Below are 16373 nucleotides of genomic sequence, written 5' to 3'. Positions count from 1 at the left end.
ATAGCAAATGATGCCTGATATAGGGGCTTGCCCATAAGTGGCTTTGCATGAGAGATATGACAAATATGTATGCTCTAGAAGCTCTAGGAAGAGATGTCCAAAATCCCATAAGCACAGAGAAGAAAAGTGGTACTATCCAAAAGCTATGTAAGCATGTACTTGACACTCATTTCAATGGAATGGTACTTTCAGTTTGAGTCACTCAAGATTGTGTTTATGAGTCCAAGCTAATCTATCTTAGAACCTAATTCACTTGAGTTACAATTCTTTATCTCAATCATGTTTTATGTTTATAATCTCCATTGGCCATAGCTAGCATAGCTCTAGATATGTGTTTCTCAACATGGTATTAGAGCCATGGTGAGCTATGACTAGCTTCATTAGAGTAGAGTACTTCTTTAGCCCTGTTTGATTATGAATGGTAGTAGGAGTTGAACCTACCTTAAGGCCCTTTGCCATATCCATACCTTAGGCTTATTCTTCATCTCATGTCCTTCTCATCCTTCTCTTCACTTCAAATCCACCAAGCTCCCCTCCCATCTTCTTTGAAACACATAGGAAACTTTAAGAAAGCATCAACAGGTCTCTTGTCTCCCCTTCTTCGTTGACCTTTCTCCAAGCCACTTACTGTCTATCCAGAAGACAAAGGATTATTAGACATGTTGGGACAAGGTTAGCATCTGAATGTTGTTCCCACTGTAACGGTCCTAGGAGTGGTGAAGGCCCATTTGTGTTGAGATTTAGGCAAACACACCTAGTATAGCCTCTTTGAGGAGCAGTTTGGGTAAAGGATATACAGGCTATCCAGAATCCCATATGCACAAAGCAGGAAAATACCACCTATCCTCAAGCTATAAAGCATTGTACTTGCCTCTCATTTTCAATGCAATATGGTGGCACTTTTGTATTTTCAATCACGTGTCTGAGTCATTATCCAACCACACAAGATTGTGTTTATGAGTCCAAGTCTCAATCTTGGAACCTAATTCACTTGTGTGACATTTTGTCTTCAAGTCTATGTCTTCAAGCCACCAATTAGAGCCATGGTGAGCATGGCTTAGCTCCTCTCCATATCCGCTTGGCTTAGTTTGAGTGCTGGACCCCATCTCCAACTTCATTCGCATTTCTACCTTCAATGAAGCTTCCTTGGCAGCCATAGTTAGCAGCACCCTGTCAGCTTGAATCTTTCATATCTCTCTTCACAGGACAAATCTCTCTGAACTTCCTTTTGGAGAAGCATTTTTCTACTTCAAGAGCTCCTCCCTCGCACCTCAATCATTGACATCGGGCAACTATAGCTTCAGCATTGCCTCTCTTCAAAGTTGTTGCCGTAACTATGTCTATGGACATCAGCACCTATCTGACTTGGAGGAGTTGGATCTCCACATATAGGCCATATCTCCCCAAGCTCTCTTTTGGAGAAAAATTCTTGAACTCCCTGCGCTCCTGCTTGGCACATTACAGTGGGAGCTTGATCTCCCAGCTGCTCAACATTGTGTAAATTTGAAGACACTGCTTAATTTGCGCTTGATTCCATCCGTACAGTCGTTCTCTCTCCATGCAATACGATTCCCTAAAAAACCATAGGGCTTTGGAAGTTTTTATACCTAAGCTCTCTCCCATTCAGAGGGTTTTCAAAATGGCTACCTCTATGAGGCAATGAGTGAAAAATTAGGCCCCTATCCTGAAACCCTAAAGGGTAGTCATAACCAAGTTTCTTCAAGCTCATACAACACTTCAATTTCACCTACTGGAGTTCCTCAGTTTCCAGCAAACATTTAGGCATTAAACTAGCAAGGAGGGGACTCAAGTTATAAGGCAAGCATCAAAGAATCACCATCAAGCTTGACATCTAGTTCTTCACAACTAGTATCTCTTGATACTAACCTAGTGCTTTTTGGCACGTGCTTGTTAGCACACTCAAGATCACCTCTTCTGCTGGTTATATCTGAGAATTTTGGTGTTGATTTGCTGCTCCAACATGGGGAAAGATTCACTGACATGTCGATTCAAAGGAGTCGGGTTTCACACATGGCAAACCCGTATCAAACTCATCCTGATGAAGAAGGGCCTATGGGCCATTACAATGGACAAGAAAGGAAGCCTTGGGATGCAACTCTTGCAGTTGCTTGGCAGAAGAATGATGACAAAGCACATGCCATCATCAAATTGGAGTTGGATGACAGCTACATCCATCATGTAGATGCTTGTGACACGTCCCATGACACTTGGGATAGATTAGATACATTGTTTGGTGCATAGTCCAAGTACTCAAAGTATGGTTTACAGATCGAATTCTTTTGACTTGATATGAAGCCTAATACATTCCTAGCATCTCATTTGAACTACATGGAAAGTCTCCTAACCCAGCTTGCAGGGACAAATCTCAAAATGGATGAAGATATTTGTATTAGTGTTTTGCTAAAAATTTTGCTTTTTGATTATGATAATGTTTCAACCACCTTAACTAACATGCCAAATCCTAAACTGGTTGACATTAAGGCCTCTATATTGGAAGAAGAAAAGAAGATAAAAAATAAAGAAGAATCAAGTACTTCTAAAGATGAACAAATGTTATATGTAAGTAATAGGAACAAAGGAAGAAAGGACCAGCTATTTTGTGACTTTTGCAAAAGGACTGGACACATTGAGAAGTTTTTTCATGCCAGAAAAAGGTCTCAAAAGGCCTTTCTTGCAGCAATTGTAAAAGAAGAAGAAAATCATGGAGCAAAGGAAGAAGAAGAAGAAGTAGAAGACAACTAGGAGCAGAAGGACAAGTCTCACCAGTCCTTCTATTCCCAATTTTCCGATAGGCTTTTTTGAAGCCTTGTATAACCTTGCCCTAATGCTTCTATCATAAGCTTTGCAAACTCCTCATGTAATCTGGCATTACAGCCTCTGTATACTTTGTGAGGCCCCTATTATAGCCTGTGGATGTCCGCCATGTGTTTGGTACCCACAGCTTTTTTTGCAATAGCCTCTAGTGTTTACCATGTTTGTGGTGTGCCCACACTTTACAGGTGGTGACTCACTAAAGCCTCTACACACTTTGTGCCTTTTAGGTTGTGATTGAGGAGGGGTGTTGAGATTTAAGAAATCATACCTAGTATAGCCTCTTTGAGGAGCAGTTTGGGTAAAGGATATGCAGGCTATCTAGATCCCATATGCACAAAGCAAGAAAATACCACCTATCCTCAAGCTATAAAGCATTGTACTTGCCTCTCATTTTCAATGCAATATGATGGTACTTTTCTCCTTTCAATCAAGTGTTTGAGTCATTATCCAACCACACAAGATTGTGTTTATGAGTCCAAGTCTCAATCTTGGAACCTAATTCACTTTGTGACATTTTATCTTCAATTCTGTGTCTTCATGAGTTCGCTCTATGCCTTCAAGACACCATAGCCATGCTCAAATCCATGCATTCTAAAAGTTTGATCGGTGCCACAAAAGGCCACCATCTCCTCAAGAAGAAGAGCGACACCCTCACTGTCCATTTTCAATAGATCTTGAAATGGATTGTCTAGGCAAAGGAAACCATGGGAGACTCCCTCAAAGCTTCGAATTTCGCCCTTACTAAGGCCAAGTACTACTTAGTTGGTGAAATCATCAAGCATATTGTCCTTGAAAATGTCGGCTTCGCATCTGTCAAAGTTAGGGCTAAGCAAGACAATGTAGTTGGTGTCAAGATTCCGAAATTCGAGTATTTCATAGAAGCCAGGAGACCAAAAATGATCTCACAGGTTGGCGTGGGGTGGTGGACACCAAATCCAGCTGTGTAGATCCTCCTTCATTAGAGTTGTTGAGGTTATTGTCGAACTCGCCTCCCTGTAGACTTCCTTCCTCACCTTGGATGAAGCTATCAAAACTACAAATCATAAGGTATATGCAGCATGGGCATGGCCATGAAGCTCTCAGTTTTTTCGTAAAGATGCAACATTAGGACTATTCTCATAATGCTGTTTTCTCCTTCACCGATGATGACTTTATTTCTTTGGCCATCGAAAAAATGAGTGGACAGATGGCATTTATCAAAGGCAAAATGAAAATCAAGGGCAGCATGAGTGCCACACAAAATTTCACCCTTGATATTTTTTCCAAAAGCTTCAAAACTGTGAAGGCTTGGATTGAATTTAATGGCTTAAGCATTTCAAGTTAGTGTGGCAACAACAATACATTGAGCAAAAAGACTGTGTCAAGAAGACTAGAGCAAAAGGCACGTACCCATCTCAAACTTACTAAGAAAGAAGACCAAAAGGACCTCGCCAAGAAGACTAGAGCACAAGATAATGAAGAACAAGTCAAAGATGAAGAGCATAAGACCAAGACCCACAAACATTGAAGATTGAAACATAAGGCCAAGGAGATCGAGAAAAGCGAAGAATGCCAAAGAAGCATGAAGAAGATGCTACAAACAAAATGTTTTGCAAAAAAATTTCCATCATGGAACCTTTTTTACCTCGATAATGGATCTTTCCGATAGTGGATCTCGAATTCCCTTAGTGGATCTGCTTTCCATAGTGGATGCAACAAACCCTACCGAAAATGTAAAGTTTCAAGCTTGACCTGACTAAGATTGCCAAAGAGCAAGTCTCCTAGTCCATGTCCACATGCAGGGGGGGAAAATGGCAGCAGGTGTAGGAACTCATCATTTGAGGGGGAGTGCTGAGAATAGCAAATGATACCTGATACAGAGGCTTGCCCATAAGTGGCTTTGTATGAGAGATATGACAAAGATGTATGCTCTAGAAGCTCTAGGAAGAGATGTCCAAAATCCCATAAGCACAGAGAAGAAAAGTGGTACTATCCAAAAGCTACATAAGCATGTACTTGACACTCATTTCAATGGAATGGTACTTTTAGTTTGAGTCACTCAAGATTGTGTTTATGAGTCCAAGCTAATCTATCTTAGAACCTAATTCACTTGAGTTACAATTCTTTATCTCAATCATGTTGTATGTTTATATCCTTCATCTACCATAGCTAGTATCGCTCTAAATCCGTGTTTCTCAACACTATCTTGCACATTGGCGAGCTATTACTTAGGAGTTAGTTCCACATCCCATGCTTCATCCTTGTTGATGAATTTTCTTTGTGCTACCTCAAAGTTACATTTAGTGTTTGTAAAATTTTCACACTTTGTTGACTTCTATGTATCATTGCATTCTGTTTGTACTACTATACATATGGTATATTAGAAACATGTATGCTAATCTATAAAGTGCTTCTAGACTTCTTCTGTGTCACTCCTCTCAACTCTTGTTCATGCAAACTTTCTCAAGTCTCATAGCCTATATAAAGGCACCCTATTTTGCATTTTAGAAATGATGCTACTCTGGCTTATCTCTTTTGGTTAGTGATTTGTTCTTGGCACCAACTTGTGAGTGTACTTATCAGCTCGCTATCCCTCATGTGGTCTACACCATTGTTGAGTTGTTTTCTATTGTCATCATTATGACATTATTGTTATTCTATGTTTACCATCTTGTCACTACACATGCATGCATGCACACACACGTGCGCGTGTATGTTCTCATTATGACATTATTGTTATTCTATGTTTACCATCTTGTCAACACACACACACACACACACACACACACACACACACACACACACACACACACACACACACACACACACACACACACACACACACACACACACACACACACACACACACACACACACACACACACACACACACACACACACACACACACACACACACACGTGCACGCGTGCACAGATGCACTTGCCCACACACGTGCACGCACACACGCACACACACACACACACACACACACACACACACACACACACACACACACACACACACACACACACACACACACACACACACACACACACACACACACACACACACACACACACACACCATCTCTCTCTCTCTCGCTCGCTCGCTCTCTCTCTCTCTCTCTCATACATGTGTGCATGCCCAGTCTACACCTTGTCTCCTCCAGATTAACAAATTAGTCACTTGCCTTAGCTTGACGTGCTAGCCATCCTTCCATAGTCATTCACCAATTTAATACACTAAAGAACTTGTACAATCAATCATAAGTGCCTCTCTCTCTCTCTCTCACATCCACATAGTTTGTAGCATACTTTGCCACATAGCCACTCATTGTTAGGGACCATTTCGAGGCTAAATAAGGTGTTTGATTAACTTTCATTAATGATAAGACTAGTAAATAGGTAACTGGTAGTACAATATGATCAAATGTAACATTTGACTCTCTACTAATTTGGTAAAACTTCATCTACTTCTAGCAAAAAGGTGAAAGGTCTCTAAGGGCGTCTTGTTAAGGCACTTTTAATTAAAAGATTTGTACTTACCATGAGGTTTTCAATTCCCATATATTTTTTAAAGCACCCTTGACATGGGATTTGAAAAGTAGGATTATTTTTTATTGCCTTCAAAATTAAAAAATTAAAAATCTTGTCTTCATGTAAGAGATATTTCAATATTTTGTTGTTTATGTCCTTTTGTATACATATATGTTATAGCTGCATTGTTTTGGCACTTAAACTCCAATCTAATCTCATTTTTTGATCATGTTAGACTATTTTCCAACCTCATTTCTTTTTAATGCTCAAGACTTTCCATGGCTTCTTCTACATGATCAACAACTCTATATATGCATGGGTATACTATAATACAAGAGAGCATGATATGTAACATCCAATGACCTACAAGCTCCATGATCAAACAACAATGATTCCCTCTTGCAAAGGTCTTTACCAAATCAACAAATAAAAAATAGAAAATATCAATTTTTGTTGGAAATAAAGAATTCAAAGCTTCAAGTTGGAGGATTATGAATGGCACATGAGTATTCAACATGTATTCTCAATAGAGGATCTTCATCTCACCCCTTCTATGCAACGCTATTTTTCCTCAAGTGGTGCACCTATAAGAAATCATCCACATTATGTACATTCAAAAGATATTAGAAAATTATCTTTACTTACATATTATGAGGCAATTAAATGATCCCTTTACCTTAAGAAACTTAAGGTTTTTCTCAAGAAATGTAAGGTTTTTCTTCAAATTGCAATAAAAAATACATTTTATAAATATAACCCTACAAATTTATCAAAATTTGGGAATAATCGTCATGTTGATTATACATGGTGCACTTGGATTTTTTGAGGTGCATTCACCAAGTATTTTTCACCTCATTGTGAACCAATATAATCTATCTTTCAATGAAATTTAAGATTAACTATGTCTTTTATTTGCAATCTTCACTACTCTATTGTTAATTATCTAGCCTAGAGAAGGCAGATCAATAGCATGTAATATAACTTGATCAAACTTTCAGACGGCTTACTATGCTTCGTAGGGGCCATTTTAAGACCAAAATGGGATAGATTCTCTTTGTTATAAAGAATATCGAACCCACAATCTATGGCCTTTTGGATCTACTCTGTAGGAAAGTTATATGTTGTGACCTTAGCACCTTAAAGTGACATAATCTTTATTTCTTAGGTGCACTGGTTTTGATGTGCATTTTATTTGATTTAAGGAAACTTATAGATGTTAGTGATATCAAAGCAATGATTAAAATGATGGTATTTGCCACATGGAAACAAATAGCAAGGTTGTGGCTAAACTTTTAAGATTGACTACTTAGTAAAGCCATGTCCTTACCCTTCTAGTTTATATACATTACTTTTTTTGGGAGGTTGGCTAAATCCAGCCAATGTTTGGTTGCACTTTTCTTATCAATATGTGGGCCACATGATTACTTTTTAATTTCCAATTTCCATCACGATGATGGAACCATCTAGGGTTCAAGTTAAAGGTGATCAAAGATATTCAAAGTTGAATGAAGATTGGGAGAATATCAAGGTGAATTAGCTTATCTTGGTGTCTCCCAAATCATGTTGAATGAAGATTGGGAGAATATCAAGGTGAATTAGCTTATCTTGGTGTCTCCCAAATCATGTTTTTGGATCTATGTTTCAAGGAATAGATTTGCACAAAACCAAACTAATGTAGTTAGATAGGAGAATCTCATCCATCACAGTAGATGAATTCTTCAGACTAGGTTGTACTACAACGATGGAGAGAGTATATCATGAAAATCTATTTCTCTATAAAACATTTGAGGACCTCATCATGCTATCACACATCCTAAGACGAATACTACATTTTTGTTTCCAATGTTGAAGATGGAAGAGGACCAAGGGTGCATAGGAACCTTTGGAATTTGAGGAAAGTTGCCATCACTTTACTATGGATATCTATTTGGATGGACATTGCCAAATATAAGAGAAGCTCTTCACATATTATCTACAACCGTAGGTATGTGCTCTTAAATTTATATTTGTTAATGGTAGATTTATTAGAATAATAATAGAAAAAAGTTATAAATGTGATAAACTACCCCCATGAAGGCATTGTATAATTTTCAAAGCCATAAAACTGTTTGTATTTCTTCCAGTCTACACGTGCCTTAAAAATATTAATTTACTTAAATATCTTTTTAATGTTCTTCTAGATTAATATTTGGGGTCTTAGATTAAGACATTTCAAGTTTTTAATAACACAACTCATAATACTTAGAAGGATACAACACTCAAGAGATAAAACATAAAAAATAATTGAGAATATATTGTTCAAGAGATAAAATATCGAAAGTCTATTGTTCAAGAGAAAATATCGAAAGTCTTTGAAAATGTATTGTTTAAGAGAGAGAGTAGAAAAACAATTGAGAATATATTGATTTTGGTTGTGTATATGAGGTAATGTACAAAAGTATCACACATTTTACGTTTTTTTCTCAAACATCCCTATTGCAGTCCCTCTTAAGGAATACCCAAGCCTTTGCCTCCTTGCTTGGTTTCCTCTTGGGATTCCTTCTAGGGGATGCTTGATCTTGTTTCCCCTTTTGAGGGGCATTTCTTGGAGGCTCACTTTTTGGAGTTTCCTAACTTTCTACTCTTTCCTCCTAATCCTTCTGCTTTGTAAATGTATCACTATTGGGTCCTTTATAGTCACTTTTTTTTGGCTTGTATTATTATGATTAGCCTTTTGTTATGATGGGTTGCCTCTCAAACCTATTACCCTTGGTAAACTTGGGGGCCTCTCATATTTTGGGCATTCCCTTCTCCTTCTCAAAGCTATATGATGGAGAATTTAGATATGTAGAATGTCTAAACGTTTGTCAAGAATGAACTTCTATGGCTTTGGCTAGACATATTCTTCCTTGTAGAAACCAATTGTTAGTTGCAAAAATTAGGGCATGGATGTTATCAAGAACAATCAAAATATTTTTCTTATGTAAAGGAAACAAGGTAGATCACTTATAGTGATGACCCTATTGTCAATCATAAATTTGGCCTCTAGAAGACTTTAGAAATTGGCTATAACTCATCCACAAGAAGTTTTATTTGAAGGGTAACATATAGTCTCAATAACTCTCATCCACAAGAAATCTATTTATCACTTCTCAATGGGGGATGCTTTTTCTCCAATGCAACATACAATCTTTTTCTAAAAATGTTTGAAAACTTATTAGGACCTAAAGAATATTGCAAACAGTTTCACTACTAACTAAATTTTCACTTATAACTTAACATTCCCATGGAATCTATTGAGTGAATTCATAAGGGAAAATTTCCTAAAATTTAGGTCCACAGTGGTAATATAGTAGTGTGAACTACAAGAGAGAGGAAATTATATTAGGCAACCATAAGGATTTCAATCATTTTTCAACTATCAACTTTTGAAATGAAACAATTGAAAGATTTAACTTAACCTTGATTATAAATAGACAAGAGGAGAGAGAGGTGAAGCAACCAAGAGCACACATACACACATAATGGAGACTTGAGCACACATAGAAGTAGGGATGAAATTTTCTTCTTTCTCTTTCTTCTTCTTCTACACAAAAGAACTTAGTCTATGACATGACAAAATACTAATATGAAAGTACTAGAATATATGTACATGTGATCAAAGTTTGAATCGGCTAAGCATAGATGAGGTGGCACAATAAATCTGCCATAATCAAGAGTGGACTATGTGGATAGTAGTTGTAGAATCATTGGCATCTCCTCCATGTTAGTTACCTAACACACTAGTGAGGAAAGTCTCATCATATCATCAAGGCATGTAATGGATGCCACCTCATGTGGAGCTTGACATCTCAACACTCATGTACTCCAAGCATAGTCTTGAAGTGGTGGAGCTTCTTAGCTCCCATGGCCTTAGTGAAAATATATATAGCTTGATCATATGTACTAACATAAATCAAGTCAATATTCCCTACTAGAACTTTCTCTCAAATGAAATGGTAATGGATCTCTATGTGTTTAGTCTGAAAGGCAGAGCTCGAGTAAAAGCACACAAGTAGAAGCAATAGAGATGCGAGCTATGGTAGATCAAGCAAGAGAGCAAGGGAGAGGCTCTCAAGATGTGGGAACTCCAACAGTCACAATATGTGATCGGCCTTCCCTTATTCAATAATTACTAAACGAATAAAGAATAAAGAATAAAGTGACAATGATGGGTGGTGGGCCACCACTTGTAGTGTATAGGTGTGTGGCCACTATGTAGTGCAAAGGACAAATGTACATAAAGTACAATAAGATGAGGAAAGATGCCATCGTATCATATGCCCATCATCTTCCTAAGGAAGGGAAAAAAATTTACTGAGAGACTTTTAGTGACCAGATCTGTAAGATTTTCATTAGTCAACAAGACCTTGAGAACCTCAACAAACTTGTCCTCTACCACCTCCTTGATGAAGTGATAGCACACCCCAAAGTTCTTTGTCTTCTCATGGAAGATCGAATTCTTGGCCAACTGAATAGCACTCAAAGAATCCTAATGCAGTGTAGGAGTAACAGTAATACCAAGTCTGCCCCACTAGATGGCCTAACAACCGGGCCTCCTTGCAAGCCTCAGTGGTTGCAACATACTCTGCTTGAGTAATAGATAAGACCATGCATTTTTGCACACTAGACATCTAAAAAACAACACCTCCAGCAAAATTGAAGACATATCTAGAGGTGGAGTTCCTACAATGTCTTGCATAGTCAGAGTTAGTGTAATCCATAATTGTAGTATCCTTGCCACCATAGCAAATGCACATATATGTAGTGCCTTTTAGGTACCTCATGATACCCTTCATGATGTCCCAATGTTGCTGTCCAAGTGTAGCCATATAGCATGCCACAACTTCCATTGAAAATGCTATGTTAGGATGAGTGGCTATCATGGCATACATCAAACTGCCCATTGTAGTTGCATAAGGGATCTTGGCCATCTCAACCTTCTACTCATTTGACTAGGGACAATTAGTATGACTATCCTTTACATGGGAGGGTAAATGTTAGCCAATAACATCTTGTATATAAAATCGATCAAACACCTTTTGTATGTACACCTATTGTGACATGTAAAGGAGCCCCTTGGAGCTATTGCACATAATGTATACACTTAGAATATGAGAGGCTTGCTCCATGCCCTTCATCTTAAAGCTCTTCTTAAGATGAGTCTTCAAAGTATCCAGCTCTTCATGAGTTCTCCCAAAAATCAACATATCATAAAGTACCAAGATAACAAGGCTACCATTAGGGCATTCTTCCTGTATAAATATAGATCCATATCACTGCGAGTATATCCTTGTGAATGCATGAAACAATCAAACTTATGGTATCATTCCCTAGGTGCTTGCTTAGGGCCATAAAGACTCTTTCTCAACTTGTACGATAGGTATTTCTTGCCCTTTTCCATAAAGCCCTTAGGCTGTTGCATATAAATATTCTTATGTGAGTCCCCATGTAGAAAAGTAGTTTTCACATCCATTTGAGAAACGTGCACATCTAATTGCACAACCAAGACCAAAATCAATTGTAGGTAGTCATCTTGACTACACGAGAAAAGATTTCATCAAAGTCAACACCATGCTTGATGATGATTACATCTTGGTAGTTTTTTCTCTTGATGCTAGTCAGTTGGCTAATGCCTCATCCACTTCTCTTAGTATTGGCTGCTTGATTTAGGGCCTTGTTTCCATGTTACCCTACATACGGATTGGTTACATTCCTATCACAGCATGTCAGGTTCTGTGAGACTAGGAAATAACTTGGCATTGGATACTATTGGCATTGGGGATCTACGGTTGCAATTTCCTTCAAGCAGCTACTTTACTTTTCATAATATATATCATGTATTGGATTTGACCAAAAGCCTTCTACTTGCTAGATAGTTGGAGGATGTAGGCTATTATGTATCTTTTGGTGATTCCACATGGAAGATTACCTGTGGGATTATTGTCTTTGCTCAAGGTTCCAAGGCTGGTAGCTTCTATCCTTTATTTGTGTGTGGGTCTCTTAACCATATTTTGGTTGTGGCCAACATACCACATGTATCTTTATGGCATCATCTCCTTGGGCACATGTCCTTAAAGAAAATAAAAATTCTTACACATTTATAGTATCTTCTACCTCTTGACTACAAACATTTTGATTCTTGTGACCATTGCTATTATGGTAGGCTAACCTACAGATCTCATAAGAAGTTTGGCATTATGTACATGGGTGAGCCTCTAGTTCTTGTGCATTTTGAAGTATGTGGTCCCATGCCTTGTCAATCATTAGGTGGTGCAAAGTACTTTGTTACATTCGTTGAGAAGTATTTGTATAAGGTCTAGGCATATCCTAGTAAGTAAAAATTGAATGCCTTATCTACCTTTCAATGTTGGCTTGCTCTTGCTAAGAAGTAGTCTAGGTATAGTGTTAGCTTGCTCTTGCTAAGAAGTAGTCTATGTATAGGTTGAAATGCCTAAGGTTGACAATGGGGGTGAATATGTCTCTAGGGATTTTGAGTAGTTTTGTGACGAAAGGGGTATCAAGCATCAGTTGACTACCCCATATACCCCACCCTAGAATGGTGTTGTTGAGCATATGAATAAGAACATTCATGAATGATGCTAAAGTATGCTTAGTCAAGCAATATTATCACAACATTTTCAAGTTGAGGCAGTTAATACTATAGTACATTTGATCAACAAATCCCCATGCATTGCTATTGGTTGCCAAGTTATAGAGGAGGTATGGTCTAGAAAATCTCCTTCATATACACATCTTAGAGTCTTTGGATGTGAGGCTTTTTGCCATGTACACAAGGATAAACACAATAAGTTAGATTCTAAGTCAATGAAGTGCATTTTTCTTGGTTATGGGGATGCACATGAGATAGGCTATCACCTATGGGATCTACAGGTTTGAAAGGTCATCCCTAGTCATGATGTTGTCTTCCATGAGGAGAAGATGCATAAGAAGCCTAAGCATGTAGTTGAGGTACATAGGGTGATCTTTCAAGAGAAGCCTCCTATTATTATACTGCTAGCTAGACAACCTACAACTGATGCTCTAGTGGCCCATGACTATGATGTTAGACAAGATGTACATGCCCCACAACTTATTATGTAGTGGTCTACTAAAGATAGATGTCAGTCTAATCGATTTGACCCTCCATGGACTATGTTCTGGTGACAGATTTTAGTGAGCCTCTTACTTATGAGGAGCCCATGTGTAGAGGTGATAGTCACTCTTGGAAGAGGGTCATGCAATCTAAGTTTGATTTAATGTAGAAAAACCATACATGAAATTTGGTTCCTTTGCCTAGTGGAAAACATGCATTGTTATGCAAGTGGGTGTATAAGTTGAAGAGTGCCCATGGATACCCTAAGCTAGCATATAAGGCCCAAATTTCTATTACATCAATGAAATTTTATAAAATTGATCTAATCGATCTCTAAATGATTCAACTAGCATTCCAAAGTATAATTGTAACATCCAAGCACCAAAATAACATCAAGGAGGCATTAAACATGCATAATGGAGCTCATTGTTTGCTATTCAAACGACAAATGTTTTTTTTGTTTGAAATAGAGAACTAAAAACTTCACAAAATAAACTACACGAGTGCTTAGATCTATAGCTCTTATCTTACTATTTTTTTCTAGCTTTAATACACCTAAATCCAATATTATACGCAAAAGTTATGGCCAAAATACAAAAGTTTGTCATGTTTCCATAACTGTCCATGAATTTTATAGTATGCTCTCTATATCCACTCAAAGCAGATAAATGGCTGCTTCTTAGCTAAATAAGCACTCAACAAGGCTCAACTAAGCCCTGAGAAGCTCCTCAACAAGTCACAAGTGTCTAGGAAAGGCAAGGAGAAGGTTGGGGACTCACCTGTTATGACTAATCTATCATCATGTTTCTTTCACATTGATGTGGATTCAGATGGTTCAGAGCAAAGCTTGGATGAAGAGTTTGGGAATCCATCTATTAAGACAAATGGTGTGGGGAAGATAGCAAGAGGATGCTAAGGCACTTGGTAGTGATCCAGTCTATGCAAGTCAACAAGAGTAAGGAACCCCATGCAATGATCAACATATGATAGCTATGTAGCTCATTACTATGCATACATGGTTTAGGTTGTGCAAGATATAAAGCCCACTAGTTTTGAGGATGTAGTGGGTAATTGGCATTGGGATGATGCTACAGATGAAGAAATGGTTGCACTTCAAGAAAATGACACATGGGATTTAGTGCGATTACCAAAAGGCAAGAAAGTTATTGACTACAAATGGGTTTACAAAGTGAAGCATAAGTCTAATGCATCAGTTGAGCATTATAAGGCAAGGCTAGTTGCCAAAAGGTATGCATAGATTCATGGTATTTATTATGAGGAAACCTTTGCTCTAGTAGATAGAATGGCTATTGTGAGGTCTATCATAGCAGTGGCGGCATCAAAGAGTCAGATCATGTATCAAATGGAGATTAAAAATGTATTTTTGCATGGGGAGTTGTAAGAAAAAAAATATGTTGAGTAGCCACCTGGTTATGTGGATGCAAATTATCATGATTATGTTTATAGGTTTTATAAGGTCTTATAAGGCTCTAGCAAGTACCCAAGGCATTGCATGATAGGATTACAAGCTACCTTGTTAGCATTGGATTTTGCAAAGCACTAGCTAATTGCTATGAATCTATTGATATTGTATTCATCACTATATATATAAATAACTTGATTATCATTATCATGGGTGGCATTGGGATAGAGATTGACCATGTGAAGAGTCTTCTCAAGGCTGATTTTGAAATAAAGGATTTGGGAGAGTTGTGCTATTTTTTTAGCATAGGGATAGTTAGGACTCCATAGGGTATATGGTTGTTACAGAAATAGTATGCCTTGGATATGCTGAAAAGATATGGTATGGTTGATTGTAAGCCAATCTCAATATCTTTGGATATCAATGCTAAGGTTAGTGCACATGATGGTGATGTGATTGAGGATGTCAGTATGTGTAGATTGTGGAAAGCCTTATTTATTTGATGATCATAGACCAAATCTAAACCACATAGTTGGTTTGGAGAGTTAGTTCATGCAACTTCCAGAGTAGCCACATTTGGATGTAGTGCATTGCACATTGCGCTATGTCAAGTCTCCAGTTGACTATGCCTTATTATATGCAATAGGTCTATCCCATAAACTTCCATGCTTACACAGATTTAGACTGGGATGGTAATATTTTAAATATAAGGTCTATAGCAAATTTATATTTTTCTTTGGGAGTTGTATTGTTAGTTGGAGTAGCAAGAAATAGCCTACAATTGCAGTATCTAGTATTGAGGCAAAGTACATGGCTGTTATGGTTACAATATGTGAGGTAGTTTGGCTATGTAATCTACTTGATGATTTATGGTTGCGGGTAAACAATAAGGTTATCATCTATTGTGATAACCTTAGTAGCATTTAGCTAGTCAAGAACTTAGTGTACCATGTGCAGACCATGTTGGGGGTGAAGGCACTTGTGCTTGCATCACCAACATTTACTATGTATAGAGTGGTCACACACCTATACAATATAGGTAGTGACTTGCTCATCATTGTCACTTTATTCTTTATTCTTTTAGTGACTATTGAATAAGGAAAGCTGGTCACACATTATCACTATTCGAGTTCCCACATCTTGAGTCTCTCTCTCTCTTGCTCTCTCGCTTTATCTGCCACAACTAGCGTCTCCCTTGCTTCTGCTTGTGTGCTTCCACTCGAGCTCTACCTTTTAATTGGTATTAGAGCCAACCATTCGAGAAGCTTCTTCATCCTTTGCTTCAGTCCAGATTCAAAGCTTCAGCTCAAGGTTGGTGGAGCGACTTATGACTATAGTCTACCACTCCAAGGTCTATCAATGGACCCACGTTTGGGAGACTCATGTAGTCCACTCAATATCTATGAACACCATGTTGGGGAATATGGAAATTTCCCATAAGTTTGGGACACGTGGTCAAATCTTTGGATTTGTCATAACTTGAAC

At 38.0% G+C, this 16373-nt stretch overlaps 1 pseudogene; it reads left to right on the top strand.

The window, feature by feature from the left end:
• The first annotated feature begins 659 nt into the window (after positions 1–659).
• Positions 660–3909, top strand: LOC148026482 (V-type proton ATPase subunit D pseudogene; annotated as a pseudogene).
• The last annotated feature ends 12464 nt before the right edge of the window (positions 3910–16373 follow it).

This window comes from Lygodium microphyllum, chromosome 13, assembly GCF_053477565.2.
Source record: "Lygodium microphyllum isolate KBCC chromosome 13, Lygodium_microphyllum_v1.1.10, whole genome shotgun sequence".
Classification (NCBI taxonomy): Eukaryota; Viridiplantae; Streptophyta; class Polypodiopsida; order Schizaeales; family Lygodiaceae; genus Lygodium; species Lygodium microphyllum.
The sequence above is the reverse complement of the archived record's forward strand: the minus strand, read 5'-3'. Positions and strand labels throughout refer to the sequence as shown.